Source organism: Rhinolophus hipposideros, assembly GCF_964194185.1.
Source record: "Rhinolophus hipposideros genome assembly, chromosome: 5".
In the NCBI taxonomy this organism is placed as follows: Eukaryota; Metazoa; Chordata; class Mammalia; order Chiroptera; family Rhinolophidae; genus Rhinolophus; species Rhinolophus hipposideros.
This window is the reverse complement of record NC_138051.1, coordinates 75,478,655-75,493,526: the sequence shown is the minus strand read 5'-3', so window position 1 is coordinate 75,493,526 and position 14,872 is coordinate 75,478,655. Positions and strand designations below refer to the sequence as shown.

The following is a 14,872-nucleotide window of genomic DNA, read 5'->3' as shown; positions in this document are numbered from 1 at the left end:
AGTCATAACTCCCATCCTAACAAAGAAAAGCTGAAAAACAGAAAATTCTGACAATTCTTTGATCCATGAGAGAACTGAGGTCACAAGACAAAACCACTATCCTGAACACTTGAGGCAAATACCAAAAATCACAGTTTACCTGGAAGAGAAACCACCTGGAAACCACCACGGGAGCCAGCATCAGGTAGGAATATTAAAGGATAATTGACTAATTACTAGAGACTGAGCATGAACCAACTTGAGAGTTAAAAACTGGAGACCGGGCGGGGAACACACTTGTGTGAGTTTTACTTCCTGGAGTCCCACCAGGTTCTCACAGGGAGTCTCAGAGAAAAATTTCCTTGTGTTCCTAGCAATAGGAGGGGAAAGTAACCTTTTAGAAATATGCCTCCCAAGTTCTGTTCTCCTTAAAAGCCTGGCCTCAAAGGAAATTATTTTGCTAGAGTCAAATCACATTGGGAGTTACCAGAGCCTGACTAAATGGGGATAAGGGAAATACCCAAGTCCAGCTCCCTCTAGCCTTCTTGTCACACCTAAATGGAAGTAAGTGGTGGGGAGGAAGACGGAGAAGCAGTAGTGAAGGTCACATCCCAGGGGACCATGACCACTGAAAGACTGAATCATAAGACTATAGACACTCACACATCACTGCCACATCAGTAAAGTCCTAGTCACTGGAGTTTCTTTTATCCAGTCCACCTGGGTATCATGTCCAATGTAGAACAATAACAGAAAAAACTGCATACTAAAAGAAAAAGCACGGTTTGAAAAAGCAAAGCAAACATCAGGATCAGATTCATATATGGCAGGGATATTAGATTGTCACACACAACTTGAAATAGCTGATCAATATGCCTAGAGCTCTAATGGAAAAAGTACACAACATGCAAGAACAGGCAGATAATCAAGCAGAGAGATGGAGGTTTTAAGAAAAGGAAATTCTAGAAATCAAAATACTAACGAAGAATGTCTTTGATGGGGTCATCAACAGAGTAGACATGACAAAGAAAAAGGAAGGGAAGGGTGGGTGGAAGAAAGGAGAAAGTGGAAGGGGCAGGGAGGGAAGGAGTAGTAAGCTATTTAATTTTAGGCAAAGCAGATTTCAAAACAAGGGAAACTCAGGGATAAAGAGGGATAAAGGAGTCAGTTCTCCAAGGAGACAGAACAATTTTTAATATGTTCGTACCTAATAACAAAGCAAAATACATGAAGAAATGAAAACAAGTTATTTTTTTAAAAAAGACAAAATTGACAAGCTTCAGCTAGATTTACCAAGATACAAAAAGAAAAATTACCAAAATCAGGAATGAAAGAGGGACATCACCAGAATCATTACAGAAATAAAGAACTATCGGAATTCTATGAAAGATTATATGCCAATAAATTAGATTAAATACAATCCTGGAAAGACACAGACTATCAAAACTGACTCAAGATGGAATCTAAATAGACCTATAACAAGAAAATTAAGATTTTAAAAATACCCACAAGAAAAGCGCAGACCCAGATGGCTTCGTTGGTGAATTCTACCAAATATTCAAAAGAAGAATTAACACCAAGTTTTCACAAAATTTTCCAAAAAATAGAAGAGGACAGAACACTTCCCAACTCATTCTATGAGGCTAGTATTATCCTAGTACAAAAACAAGGTAAAGACATGATGAGAGAGTTACAGACCAATATCTCTTAGGAACGTAGATACAAAAATCCTCAACAAAATACTTGCACACCAAATGCAGTAACATAGAAAGTGTTATGCCTCATGATCAAGTGAGATTTATCTCAGGATTGGAAGATTGATTCAACATTCAAAAATTATATAATACATAATATCAATAGATTTAAGAACAAAAACCACATGATCATATCAAGATGCAGAAAAACATTTGAAAAAAATTCAACACCTCTTTATGATAGTAAGAATAAACAGAATAGAAAGAAACGTCTTCAACCTGATTAAAAGCATCTGGGTGCAGGCACACAGACACGCACTCACAAACAGCTAACGTACTTAATAGGCAAAGAATGAGTGCTCTCTTTTATGATGAGAAAGAAGACAAGCATGTCTACTCTCACCACTTCTATTCAACATTAAATTGGAGGTCTTAGGACTATTAGGGGAAAAAGGAAATAAGAAGCATCCAGGCTGGAAATGAATAAGTAAAACTATTTGTAGTTGACACAATTCTGTATATACAGCATTCCATGAATCCACTAAAACTGTTATAACTAATAAATGAGTTCAGCCCTGGTAGGTGTATTAGACCCTTACGGAGTGGCATTAGGATTTGGTAAGACTGTAAGCCTCAAGGGCAAAGATTGTTCCTTTCAATTCTCCTCTCTTCTGTCTCCACCACAACACTAAAGACAATGCTTTCTGAGCTGACTTAACTTGGAGTCTTTTTCCTGGTCTTTCCTGGTAAAAAGTGAATATATTTAAGACCTTGATATCTCTTGCCTTTGAGAATCCATGGGAGCATTTCAGTTTACAATTCAGTTGATTGGTAATGTTCTATCATTGTCTTTGAGTTTCCCACCCTAAAGAAAATTCAGCTTTCTGATACAAAGTATTAGTAATCAATGTAAACTTTACTTCGTAGAGAAGAGGTTTGCACTGCACACCATACAATGACTACCTCAAGAAATCCCTTTACTAAATTTTCCATGAAGTCCATCACAGGCACCCCACTTGGCCATTTCCCTATGAGGGGCCCAGCCTCCATGGATCCCTATTTTTCTGTTTCTGGATCTTCTCTTGCTCTTAACCAATACCCTCCCAACGCATACCCTTCTCTCCCTCTCCCTCATACTCATTATTTTCATATGCACAGCAAGTTAGCTTTTCCCCAGCTCCTGCAAACCAGCGCACCCATCCCCAAATGCTCTGCAAATAAGCTCGTTTCTGTCACAAGGAAGTAGTGAGGAACCATAGTGAAGAGCAGGATAGTCTATAAATTAAATATGCATGTATTATCTTGGGAAAATTATTTAGCAACTTGGTGCTTCAGTTTCCTCGTGTGGAAAATGGGAATAATAACAGTAATGACACCATATAGTTAATGTGATTTAATTATGTAAAGTTCTTAGAAGAAATGGCATAGAGATAGAACTCAACAGACGTTAGCTATTATTATCTAGGAAAGGATTATTAGTGAGAACAAAAGTTCTTATAAAAATGACACATCTAAAATAGCATTTTAATAACATTGCTCAGCCATCTCTTAAGTTAGTAGCAATTAATCCTTTGTGAAAAGACCTATCTGAGTGATATTTTATGTCTCCTACAAACAGCAAAGTTCAGTGGGAAAAACATGCAAACTGATAGACCTGAATTGGAATCTTGTCTCCGTCAGTTTGTCAGATTATAAACTGTGTAATTTACACAAACTATATAACTCACTCGAGTCTCAATTATCTCATCTATGAATTGGAGTTTTGTATAGCTGTCTGTGTCAATTAGCCTAGGTGAAGTATGCAAAGAAGTCAGCGAAGAAACAGGCTAAGAAAAAATAGATGATAAAAGTATTATTATTATTGACTAGTAGATGAAAAACAATCTGTTTCCAGATAATAAATATTCTGTACTAAGTCATTGCTTCAAATAATTCATTGAAAAAATTTTTTTCTCTGGTTTGTTTTCTGTCTTTTGATCCTTAAACAATGTTTGTTTAACCTGCTGGAAGCATTACCAAATGATAGAATGCAAGTGGACAAAAGGTTTCTGAATGGGATTTTCGATTTCCTTTAGATGGTGAGAGTAGAGACTAGCCTTTGAGGACAAAAGGATTGAGAGGCATAACTGGTTTGTGGTGCTTCTGAAAGAAATCATCCTGGTGTGGGAAAGCCTTGGAGTCACTGCCTGACACCACTAGGGGGCGTGCTAAGACCACACAACACTGAGTTTTGGGCACTACCTCTTGGATGAAGTCCCCCTCTGGTGTAGGGCCACACTCTCCACAGGGCTCCCACAATCATGAATCCTGACCTGTTCTCTCTCTACATTCTCCCTTTAGATACTGTGCGGCCAGGAGATTCCAGGCTGGGTGGATCCAATCCTCTGTGCAGAGCTGCCTTCCCAAGGAGAGGCTGATGTCTGCAGCCCAGCAAACCACATCAGTCACCTGGACTCCACAAAGAGGACACATAAGAAACTATAGATGAGAAAACTTTTCCACATCTGGAGTTTTGAGGAGCTGCCAAGGTCCTGTCTCTGAGCTCTCTTTCTTATTTCCTTCTGCTTTCGTGCTTCTTGATCAGCTTTCTCCTATTCCTTCTCAGCTCCGTTTTCCTTGCCCAGATATATTAACCACAAGAAACCAGGGCATGAGATAGCTCCAGGCTATCTCATAATTATAATCAAATCCTCTTGCTGGTCCTTTGAACCTGCTGCTTCACAAACATACTGACACACATGTGTACACACATGGGCACACAAGCCAACTTCCTGACAGTGGGTGCCTGAGTGGGAAGGGGCCATCTGGGACAGCCGTCTGGGAGGTAGCTCTGAGGCCTGCCTTCAGCATAAGTTGCCAGTCTGTATCTTACCCCAAGGGGTGTGTTTATCCCTGTGCACTGAAGGGGCAATGTCCTTGCAAAGAGCATTTCTCTTGATTAAGAGTCTCTTGGCAAATCAGAGTTTTCCTCAGCCATTGGGAGAACAAGACAAGAAACTCCAAGCCCTCTAAATGGACACTGAATGTGAGAAGATGCCCAACTTTGAGGAATTCCAGCACTTCGCCAGCAAAGGTCCAGTGGTGAGGTTCTTCAAGGCATATTTGGTGATTTTTATGGCAGGAAGTCTGGGCAAGCAGACTAATTGTATTGGAGTATGACCCTTTTTAAACACAAGGGGGAAAAAATCTTGACAAAACCCTTGTAAAGTGTCTTCTCCTAACCAGTTCCTCAGGTTGTACAATATTGTGAAGGCCCCATGGGCAACCTTCTCTCCCTCCTTGCGGGCTTCCCCTTTCCTCCCCATCACGGAAGGGCAAGAGGCTACCACCGTTTTTCCCCCTTTCCCTTCTTTGCTGTGCTATGTTAGCTACTTTTACCATGAGCTTTCTCTGAAGTTCTGGTGTGTGAAGAGCAGAGAGGCCTGATAGCCAAGTTCTGTAATATTCCGTAGGCTCAGGCTACAGTTCCTGATTCAGCCCCCGAAAATATAATACTACCACCTACAATTCACTAGAATATAAATCTAGGCTCTTCATCAATTTCCCCCAACTAATAACCTCAGCTTTTCTTAAATGATACAGGGCCTACATTTATTAAAGTGTCAGAGAATTAGAGAATGTGAAATTGAGTAAGAATTAAAGATCACCCATCTTCGACTAAGACCCTTATTTTACAGAAGGGAAAAATGAGGCCAGAGAAGAAAGGCAACTTGTCCAAGGTCACGCAGCTGGTTAGTGGAAGATTCTGGACTGAAATCCAGTTACCTTGACTACTAGTTGAAGACAGTCCTTCTGTTCACTCTCAGTTTAAAGGGCTGGGTAGGAACCACTATTCTTTTTCAAAGGTGATAAATTCTGCGTGTCTCTATTTGTGAATGTGGGTGAGGAAACAGACCGAAGAGCAGGTACAATGTTTTCAGCCTTTATAATAGTGCTAGGTGAATACATGCTAAAAACCACTTATTGGATTAATGCATGAACAGGCAGATGAGGAGTAACCATATGCACAGTGTTACCCATGACTCAGTAGAAGCAGACAAGTCAGGGACCCACAGGTGTTAGGGAGTGTGTTGTCCCCTGGGTATGAAGTCTGGGTGAGGGAGAGCATATCTGTGTTGAAAGGGTGTCTGTAAGCGCCAGGTGTACTGAGGGTCCAGTCTGTGGTCCTGGGATTAGATTAAACCTCCTTGGGCTCCATTTCTTTATCGTCCTTAATATAAGTAACTACAGTAAATCTTAGGGATTGTCCCAGATCTGCGTCTGTCAGACCACAGGTCTCAAGGAGGGAATGGATTTCATAGGAAGGTCATTTCATCTTGTGACACTGTGGTGTGTGTGTGTGTGTGTGTGTGTGTGTGTAGGGGGTTCTTCCTGGAACATGTAATTGGTAGAAAACCAGCCTTCCTGCCTTTTACCTTACAACACATCTGGCTCCACTCCCAAATCCCAAGCCCCATTTCTTCATGAGAAATGAGAACTTGGAAAGGAAAAGAGATAGAGGGTTTCATTTTGATGTACAGGCCACCCACCACCACTTACGAATAGGTCTGTTCCAAGGCCCCAGTGCTGCTGTATTGGGTGGATAATGAAGCAGGGGGAGGGGACAGGAAGAACATCACCACAGAAGGGCTCTTCTCATTTGGAGACTAGGCTCCTGGCACTTGACAAGTCAGTCAAAGGGGAGTAAGTCTGAAGGTTCACCGAGAAGATTGTGTGGTCCACCTCCCATAGCTGGGAGCGGGCTTAGTTGCTCCAGGTCGGTCTCTGATCCCTCACACGAGAAATTATATTACCATGGCTGGAAGTCATCACGAGTGCAAATTATAATCTGTTTCTCTAGAAATGAGAATTAACCCGAGCTTCATTCCTATCTCTGTAAAATAAAAATCAGATGAATCGAAAGGTTAGATACCCTGGCTCATTACTGAATTTTGTGCAGGAAATGGGCTCATTTAAATTCTCTTTGATCTCAATAATTAATGGATATCAGATTTAAATTCAGGTTCCAGCCTCTTTGCTCAAATCAGCTTCATGATATGTTGCAATGCACGAAAGTACCCCTGGGCACTAGGGATTAGGTTCCTGATAGGTACAAGGGTGACAGTGGGAAAATAAGTTCTATGAAGAAAAAAATACTAGAAATGGAAGGATTTATAGTTTGAGGCTGGTCACAATGAGGATGACTTATATATGGTTCCCAGTTACGGAATTTTACAAAGCAACCAGTGATCAGTTTTGTTTGTATCACTTTATAAGCCTAAGGAAAGACACAAAGTGCTTTGTTGGCAACAAAAACATTACAGATCCTGGACTGTAAAATGTTAGGAAGTCACCAGTGAGGCATATCAGGGCATTTTCCATCATGGACAAATTCTAGCAAAGAAGAGATGGCAAAGATTAATTCATGTGACAACTATTTATTGAGTGAATACTATGAGTCAAGCAACAGTCTATCATTTGGAATACAGCAATGTTAACAACAGAAAAATATCCCTGCTTTCATGGACTTTATATTCTAGCAGCCAGATGTAGACATTACATAATAAGCAGGTAAATAAGTAAATTCTATGGTATGTTAGAAGTTGATGAGTGTTATAGGGATAAAAATAAAGAAAGATGACAGAATTTGTGAGTCTGTAGAAGGGACAGCAGGTTACAATTTTAAATAGGGTGCTCAGGATAGGCCTCATTGAGAAAATGACATTTGAGTAAACATCTGAAGGAATTAAAGAAGTATGCCATGTGCATATCTGGGGTAAGTGGGCTCCAGTCAGAGTGAACAGCTAGTGCAAATGCCCTGAGGTGGGAATATGATTGGAGGTATATAGGAAGTAGGTAGGACTAAAGCCAAGTGAACGATGGGGAGAGTAACAGGAAAGATGAAGTGAGAGGTAGAGAGAGGAGGGGAGGAGTAGATCATAGACTTTGTTGGCCATTTTAAGGCCTGTGGATTTTCTCTGAAGGGACTGGTGAGCTATTAGAGGGTTTTAAACAGAATGATACGATCTGACTTACATACAAGTATCTCTCTAGGTGCTGGGTTGAGGCATGGATCTGATCTGACTTGAGCCAAAGGCCTTTTTCAACTGTTCTTACATTTCACATCTAGATAAAGAAACAAGCAGGTGAAATACGGAGATGTGGCACCAGGCAGCAAAAGAAGTAAAGTTAAAGGCAGCTAGGAAGTCAGTGATGAAGAGGATGGTGTTGGAATTCCAGAAACATTTCCCAAAACTTATTAAGCCCTTTGGCAGTGACTGTCCATTTTTGTGCCCTAGAGAATGTGCTTACTCCAAGTGTGCAACTCCAAGGTTGTTGAACAGGCCCCACTTGGTATAGTTCAGGCTCCTGTAGTGGGCAATACAGAGCCAGAAGTCTTAAAACTTTGGCTCACCTTCTTTGGCTCACTCCAGCTGCCTTTAAAAAAAAAAAAACAAAAAGAGACAAAAACAGGGAAGAAATCACATTTGAACAAAGTATGCCTCAGAACTCCTTCATAGCCCCAACTTGATCAAGACAATAGCATAGAAGACTTTTATTAAAATCATCTACGTCATAAAAAAATTTATTCAATGTACATTAAGCACTTGCTACTAGAAACTTTACTAGATGCTGGGAATTCAAACAGTAAGACCCTCTCCTCTTTTCATGTTTCTCATATTCTTATATACGGTCAATGACACTAACTTTATATGTACATTAAAAGTAATAGACTATGATAAATATAAATATAAATATTTATATTTATACACACACATATATATATAATTCTGAGGAGGGATTAACTGACATTGCCTGTAGAATAGGGGAGATTTCATAAACCTGGTTTCCCTGGAGCTGCATTTTTGAAGTTGTGCAAGTTCATTGAATACTCAGAGAATGGTGTCTCCTCTAGGATGGAGTATGGAGTGAATAGGGGACATTAGTAGGAATCAGGCCAAAGTTATATTACAAAAGACCTGAAATTCCTTGCTAAGAAAATCAGAATGAACACTATAGGTAAAAGCAGGGGAATCCCATCATCACGTATATCTTTTAGATAACGTTCAGCAGTGTCAAAGATAGACTTGAAAATTACAACGAAGTTTCTTTCCTTTTTTTTTTTCTTTCCATATTTGACCCTGTAGTCCTGTAGACATGGGTGTTAGGAGTTTCTCCTGTGGAGACCACTTAGGAGCTACTTTAATAGATGGAAAGATAATAAGAGATTCAATCAGAAATATTTTAGTGGCAATAGAGAGGCAAGGACAGATGAAAAGATTTCAGGGATACCATGGCAAGCGTTACTCCATGTCATGGGCACTCTATACTATTATGGCATCTCAAATAATACTTGATAGGTGAGGCTTTCTTTGCCTCGCCCTGGTGAATGGGCCATGTGGGGGCTGTTTCCTAAGCTACCAGTACTTTAAGCACACATTCAGTTGTGTGACAATTAGATTGCCAGCTTCTTTAAGGCAGGAATAATGTCTTTCAATCTCTGTGTTCCTCCAGCCTTCTAATGTCCTACAAAAAGTGTGTTGGATGGTTGTTGAATGAGTGGAAAATAGGCATTTGCAAATGACTGAAGATTAAAGGCTACCTGCCACTAGCATTACAGGTGCAATGATAGCAAGACAGTACGCTGTTTACTACCACTCAACCTAACCTTTCGTCGCTCTTAAATTTTTATTTATTTATTAAGATGGTAAACTCCCCATCCTACAAATAGCCATAGAGACTAGAGCACTAGCTTCAAAATAACTTTTTTTCTTGGCTGAGTTCATCGAGCGACTATGTGCCAGGGGGTGAGCGAAGAGGACCTTAGTCAACAACTAGAACATGGGAGGTACTGGTTTCTCTTATCAGTCTGATGGCGAAGGCGAACCCAATTCAAATCTCTAAATCCCAAATGCACGCCGGCGGGCCGGAACCAAACCGTTGGCGCTGCAATTTCCGGGCGGATGCCTGAGTATGTTACGATGGATCGATTGTTTTTGCCTGGCGGAGGCCTCTCAGGAGAGGACCGCGAACTTGGGGGCGCGTAGAGGCACGTCCTGGGCTGGGGGAGCTTGAGGTCTGGGAGTGGCATGAATGGCTGACGTTCGGAAGGCCGCGCTGGGCCTGCTTTGGAGGGCGTCCAAGCGAGTCGGAGAGCTCAGTCATGTTTGTACACGTGATGACGCGCGCCTTGCGCAAGAACAAGACCCTTCGCTACGGTGTCCCCATGTTGGTGAGAGGTGAGAGCCGGGAGGCTGGAGGAGACCGCGTGTCCCGCGGGATTCCGAAAGGGGCGGGGCCTCCTGCTGGTGGGATGGGGAGGGCGTGGCCTCTGTGCTGCGGGAAGCTGGGGCCCTGGCACCCACCGGGCGGTGGGTATACTGGGAGTTTTTAGTCCTACTCCTGACGGGTGAAAGGCTTGCAGGAAGTAACAAAATTAACGTACACCAGAGCCACATTTTAACCCAAGTCTGGTGATTACAAAGTCTGCATTCTTTAGCATGCAGCATCTCAGGATCACTGGAACCAAATGCGGTTACTTAATAATTGTACAATTTGGGGCATTTCCGTGCATCCGTTTCCTAGTTTGTGAAAAGGGCTTAATTCATGTTTCACGTAGTTGTCAGGATGTATCCCTGTTTTAGCACACTGTCTGTCAAATGGTAGAGACTCGCAAAGTGGAAGCTGTGTGCTCCTTTGTGTTTGTGTAGCTCTTTGTACGTACCCTTAGTATACTGCTGCTCCCGTGATATTCCATGGTGTTCTTTATGTGTCTGTGTCCCATTCTACACTGAGTGCCCTGAGAATGGGGACTGTGTCCATTGCTCAAGGAAACATGAGAGAACATTGGTATAACAGTGGAAGGAGTAGGCCTTGAAAGCCATTAGACCCGAGTTGGAATCCAGACAACTTCCTTTATTGACTGTGTGACTTTAGGCAAGTTTTTACTTTGGCAATGCTCAGTCTTGTCCATAAACAGCATAATTTGGAGAAAGCTTTGGAACACGAGATAGGCCTTGTGTCTCAGTTAAATCCCACTTCATTTTAAACATAAAATAGTCTGGGAGAAGGATCATAAGTCTCATGTCTGGTGGTCTGTCAGATATCCAAATTGGCTTATGGGCACATTTGGAGTCAGGCGGACAGAAAATATATGGATTCAATGCTCTTAAACCCAACAAAACTACTGGAATGAACTCAAGTAATATGTCCTCTTTCCCGTGTAGGAATTTTATGTAAAGAACATCATTTTATTATATATCCCATAGTTATACTTCTTCAAGGTGGATTATTTTCTCTGATAAATATTAGTAATCTTATGGAACGACGTACGGAGAGGATTTTAAAGTACCAGGTATACACAGTAATTTTTCTCCTTTCCTTCTTTGATAAACCTCTCCACAAAATAATGAATTTGCTGCTTGAAATTCTTCCCTACGCATTCCCTCAATTCCCTTGGCTGTTATCATCAGTGACCCACTGCTTTCTAAATCCAGTGCTTTCACGTCTTTATCCACCCTGGTGGTTCTATAGTATGTGTTAGCAATGCTGACTTCCTGCTTTTCAAAAACCCCATTGTCTTACCTAAACCCATTGTGCTTCCATTTTTCTTTTTTCTTTTTTGCTAGCTTGCAGCTCTTTCTCATTTTCCTTCCTGGTTTCCTTTGGTGTGTCCATTAATCTGTTTTTTTTTCAGTTGGAAATTCAAAGGGCCAAGATTTGCCCAAGACAGTAATTAAAACATATGAGCAAGGATAGACAAGTAGACAAGATTAAAAATAATAGAGATTCCTGGGGAAAAATCCTCATGTACATCAGGACCTGATTTATGGGGAAAAAATTAAGACATTGTGAAGTACTATGTAAAGGAAGATCTTTTAAGTATATAGTGCTGGGACAAAGAAATATTCGCATGGCAAAAAATAGAATCTTCTGTCCCACACCACAGAAAATCAATATGCCATTAACTATACATCACATTTAAAAGATTAAACAATTTTTAGATAATTAGAGCAGAAAACTAATTCTTAGATGGGATATAAAAGTCTTTATAAAGGAAAATATTAATAAATTGGACACTTAAAATTAAGAACTTATATTCATCAAAAGATAAATTAAAAAAGAAAAAAGTCAAGCTTTAAGCTGGGAGAAGGTATTTGCCACACATACAATCAATAAAGGGCTTGTGTCCAGAACATAAAATGAACTTCTTATAAATCAGTAAGTAAGAGGACAAAGCCTTCACAAAGAAGGATATCCAAATGGCCAATACAAATGTGAAACGGGCTCAGCCTCATTAATAAGAGAAGGAAATACAAATTAAAACTACAGTGAGATACAACTACGCATCTGACAGAATAGCTAACATTTAAGAAGGAGGAGAATAGCAGGAATTGACAAGTATATGAACAGTTAGAACTCTCACACACTGCTGGTGGAGTATAAATTGGTAGCATTAATGTGGAAACAAATGTGTGCCTTTGCAAGATACATATATAAGATTGTTCATAGCTGCATAATAACGTAATTCATAGCGGTAAAAAACTAAAATCAACCAAATATCCATCATCAGCAGAATGAAAAAAAAATTGTATAATGGAATACTCTATAACAGTGAAAAGCAACAAACTATAGCTATATGTAGTAACATGTGGATATGTAGAACTTCACAAATATAATATGGAGTGAAAAAAGTCAAATACGAAAGAATATGTAATGTACAGTTCCATTTATGTAAATATCAAAAATAAACTGTTTAGGGGTTCATGCTTCAGTGTTAAAATTATGAAGAAAAATAGCAATTACTATATATCACAATAGTGAGAGAGGTAGAAGATAGTCATTAATTATGGGTTATTCGGGTATTGGTCTAGGTTAGGGGTCTGCACATTACCACCCACAGGCCAAATCTGGCCTGGCTCCTGTTTTTGTCAGTAAAGTCTTATTGGAACACATCCGTATCCTTTTGTTGACTATCATCTATCACTACTTTTATGACAACAGAATTAAGCAGTAGTGACAAGAGTCTGTATGTCTGCAAAGCCTAAAACATTAACATCTGGTCCTTTACAGAGAACGGTTGCTAACCCTTGCTCTGGGTGAGGTTACATGAGTGTGCTTTGTGATCATTGAGATTTGTGGTTTTCACATGCATGTTTTTGTATTTTATATATCGCAGTTTTTTTAAATGAAAAAGATAAGCAGTGGAATGTAGTCAGTGCTCTAATGCAGACATTTCCTAATCACTGTAGAAGCACGTTAAGGGATCAGCACACTTGAAGATTGAGAGTATGAGGAGTCCCAGAGAAAGTGATTTTGAAGTTGAGGCTGGAAGCGTGAATAAGATTGTCCCAGCTGCCTGCAAGGAGGAAGGGCATTACCGGCGCAGGTACCCACATGTGCGAAGGCAAGAGGTGTGAGAAAAGAGAGCACGTTTTGGAGAACAGATGTGGTTTGGTAAGGTGGTATGGGAGGAATGCTAGGAAATGAGGCCAAAGAGGCAGCTGGGACCTTGACAACAAATGATAGGGAATGTCATTTCTACAGGTTTAGAATTGAGCTAGTGGCGGTGGTAGTGACTAAAGGGCATCAAGCAGAGATGTGAAAAACTCAGGCTTGCGTTTCATTGAGATGATTTTGGCAACAGTATAACGGATGGGTGGGAACAGGACAGGACTGAAGGTGGGGAGAGGCAGCTAGAAGACTGGAGTTGCCCAGAAAGCAGCAATTTTAATAGGCCCCTGTCCCTGCAGCTTAAGCCAAGGCCATTTAAAAACCGCTTTTGCATTCTGCTATTACTGTGTTCACTGGTGCTGTACTGAACTGTGCTTCACAATCTCTCCCTCACATCTTGCTCAATTTGGCTTTTAACTCATTCAGTAACTAATCTTTACCTTGCTTCTCAGATTTGATGTATTAACTTGACTTCTCAAATATGGCTTTGATGCTTCTCAAAAATGAAACTATTAATAGCTTAGGTGACACTCCACCAGGGTTAACCTGGCCACCAAGGCCCTCACATCACCCACCCTCCCTTACGCGGTGTTCTCACCTGGCCTTTCCGACTGAAATGAGACAGCAGTACAACAGATGAGAGAGAAATGGTGAGGATGCTGACGGAGGCAAGCAGCGACAGCAGAATAGAAGAGGGAGTCAAGAAAGATTTAAAAATGGAACTGACCAGATAGGGTGGCAGAGCAGATGTGGCAATGAGGAAGAGGGAGGAACTGAGTGCGGTTCTAAGGTTTCTAAGTTGTGCTGGTACCAGTAAAGGGGAAATGGGAGACAGAGCACATTTATGTACACACGTAAGTGTATGGATTTATGCATTCAGAACATAACCGTACCCCAGTCTTGGATAAGATCATCTGAGCAGTTCGCTCCTTGGTCTTCAACAGCCCCCGTCTGGCAAATGGCTGGACCTTAGGCTTTCCTCATTCATATCTTTTAGGTGTCCCCAAAAAGGCAGGGTCATGTATACAGGTCAGAACTTGCACCCAGCTCTGGAGGACATCGGCTTAGACTGCTGGGCTCGGGCCTCTGCTCTGCATTTCTGTCCTGGGGTCATCTTGAGTCTGTCAGCTCTCACCCGTCTGTACATTTCTGGCCCTCTGTTGACTGACCAGCCCTCCCAACATTCCTGGTGTGGTGGTGCTGGCTTGCTGTCCTCCACCTCTGGGTGGGGTTTGGGCACGAGCTATTCACGTTGCTGTCACCTGCAGCGACTCACCTCTGCATCAGCTCCGTTTAGAAGGAAACACTTGCTTTTGTATTCAGCTCTTTTGGAAGGGGAGTTGCTTAGGCCCTAGTGACACAGACTTGAATACGTCCCACAGTCCATTCTTCCCACTGGGTGCACAGGTGCTTGCTTAAAGGAGTGGGGGTCTTTGGAAGAAGGCATGTTCAGGGGGAGACCCATTGCCATTGCCACTCAGATATCACTGCCGACTCCACCATAGGAGGTCTTGTTCCCTTATCACTTATGGGGGATCTGCTTTTCCTCCCTCTAACTTGGGTACCTCAACCATTGGGGAGGTATTGCTATCTCCCAACTGCAAGTATAAACCCTAAAAAGTTATTTCCCATGGGTCTTTGAGCCACCCTCGAAGCCAACAGTGGTTAAGCCTGTGTTGTGTATCCACATCGATTCAGTGACAATTAAGAAGCTTTGTTGGGAAGTCCCTTTTAACTTGACGCTAGTCGACTACCTAGGGTAAGTT

The 14,872-nt window shown here is 41.3% G+C and overlaps 1 protein-coding gene across 4 annotated transcripts in view; it reads left to right on the top strand.

Annotated features, from left to right (window-relative positions):
- Positions 1-9,669: 9,669 nt before the first annotated feature.
- Positions 9,670-14,872, top strand: part of SLC8A3 (solute carrier family 8 member A3) — a 167,898-nt gene continuing 162,695 nt past the window's right edge. For all 4 annotated transcript variants that reach the window (XM_081047480.1, XM_081047477.1, XM_081047482.1 and 1 more), the window contains exon 1: positions 9,670-9,892. The gene's annotated coding sequence lies outside the window, so the exon portion shown is untranslated. The remainder of the gene's footprint in view (positions 9,893-14,872) is intronic.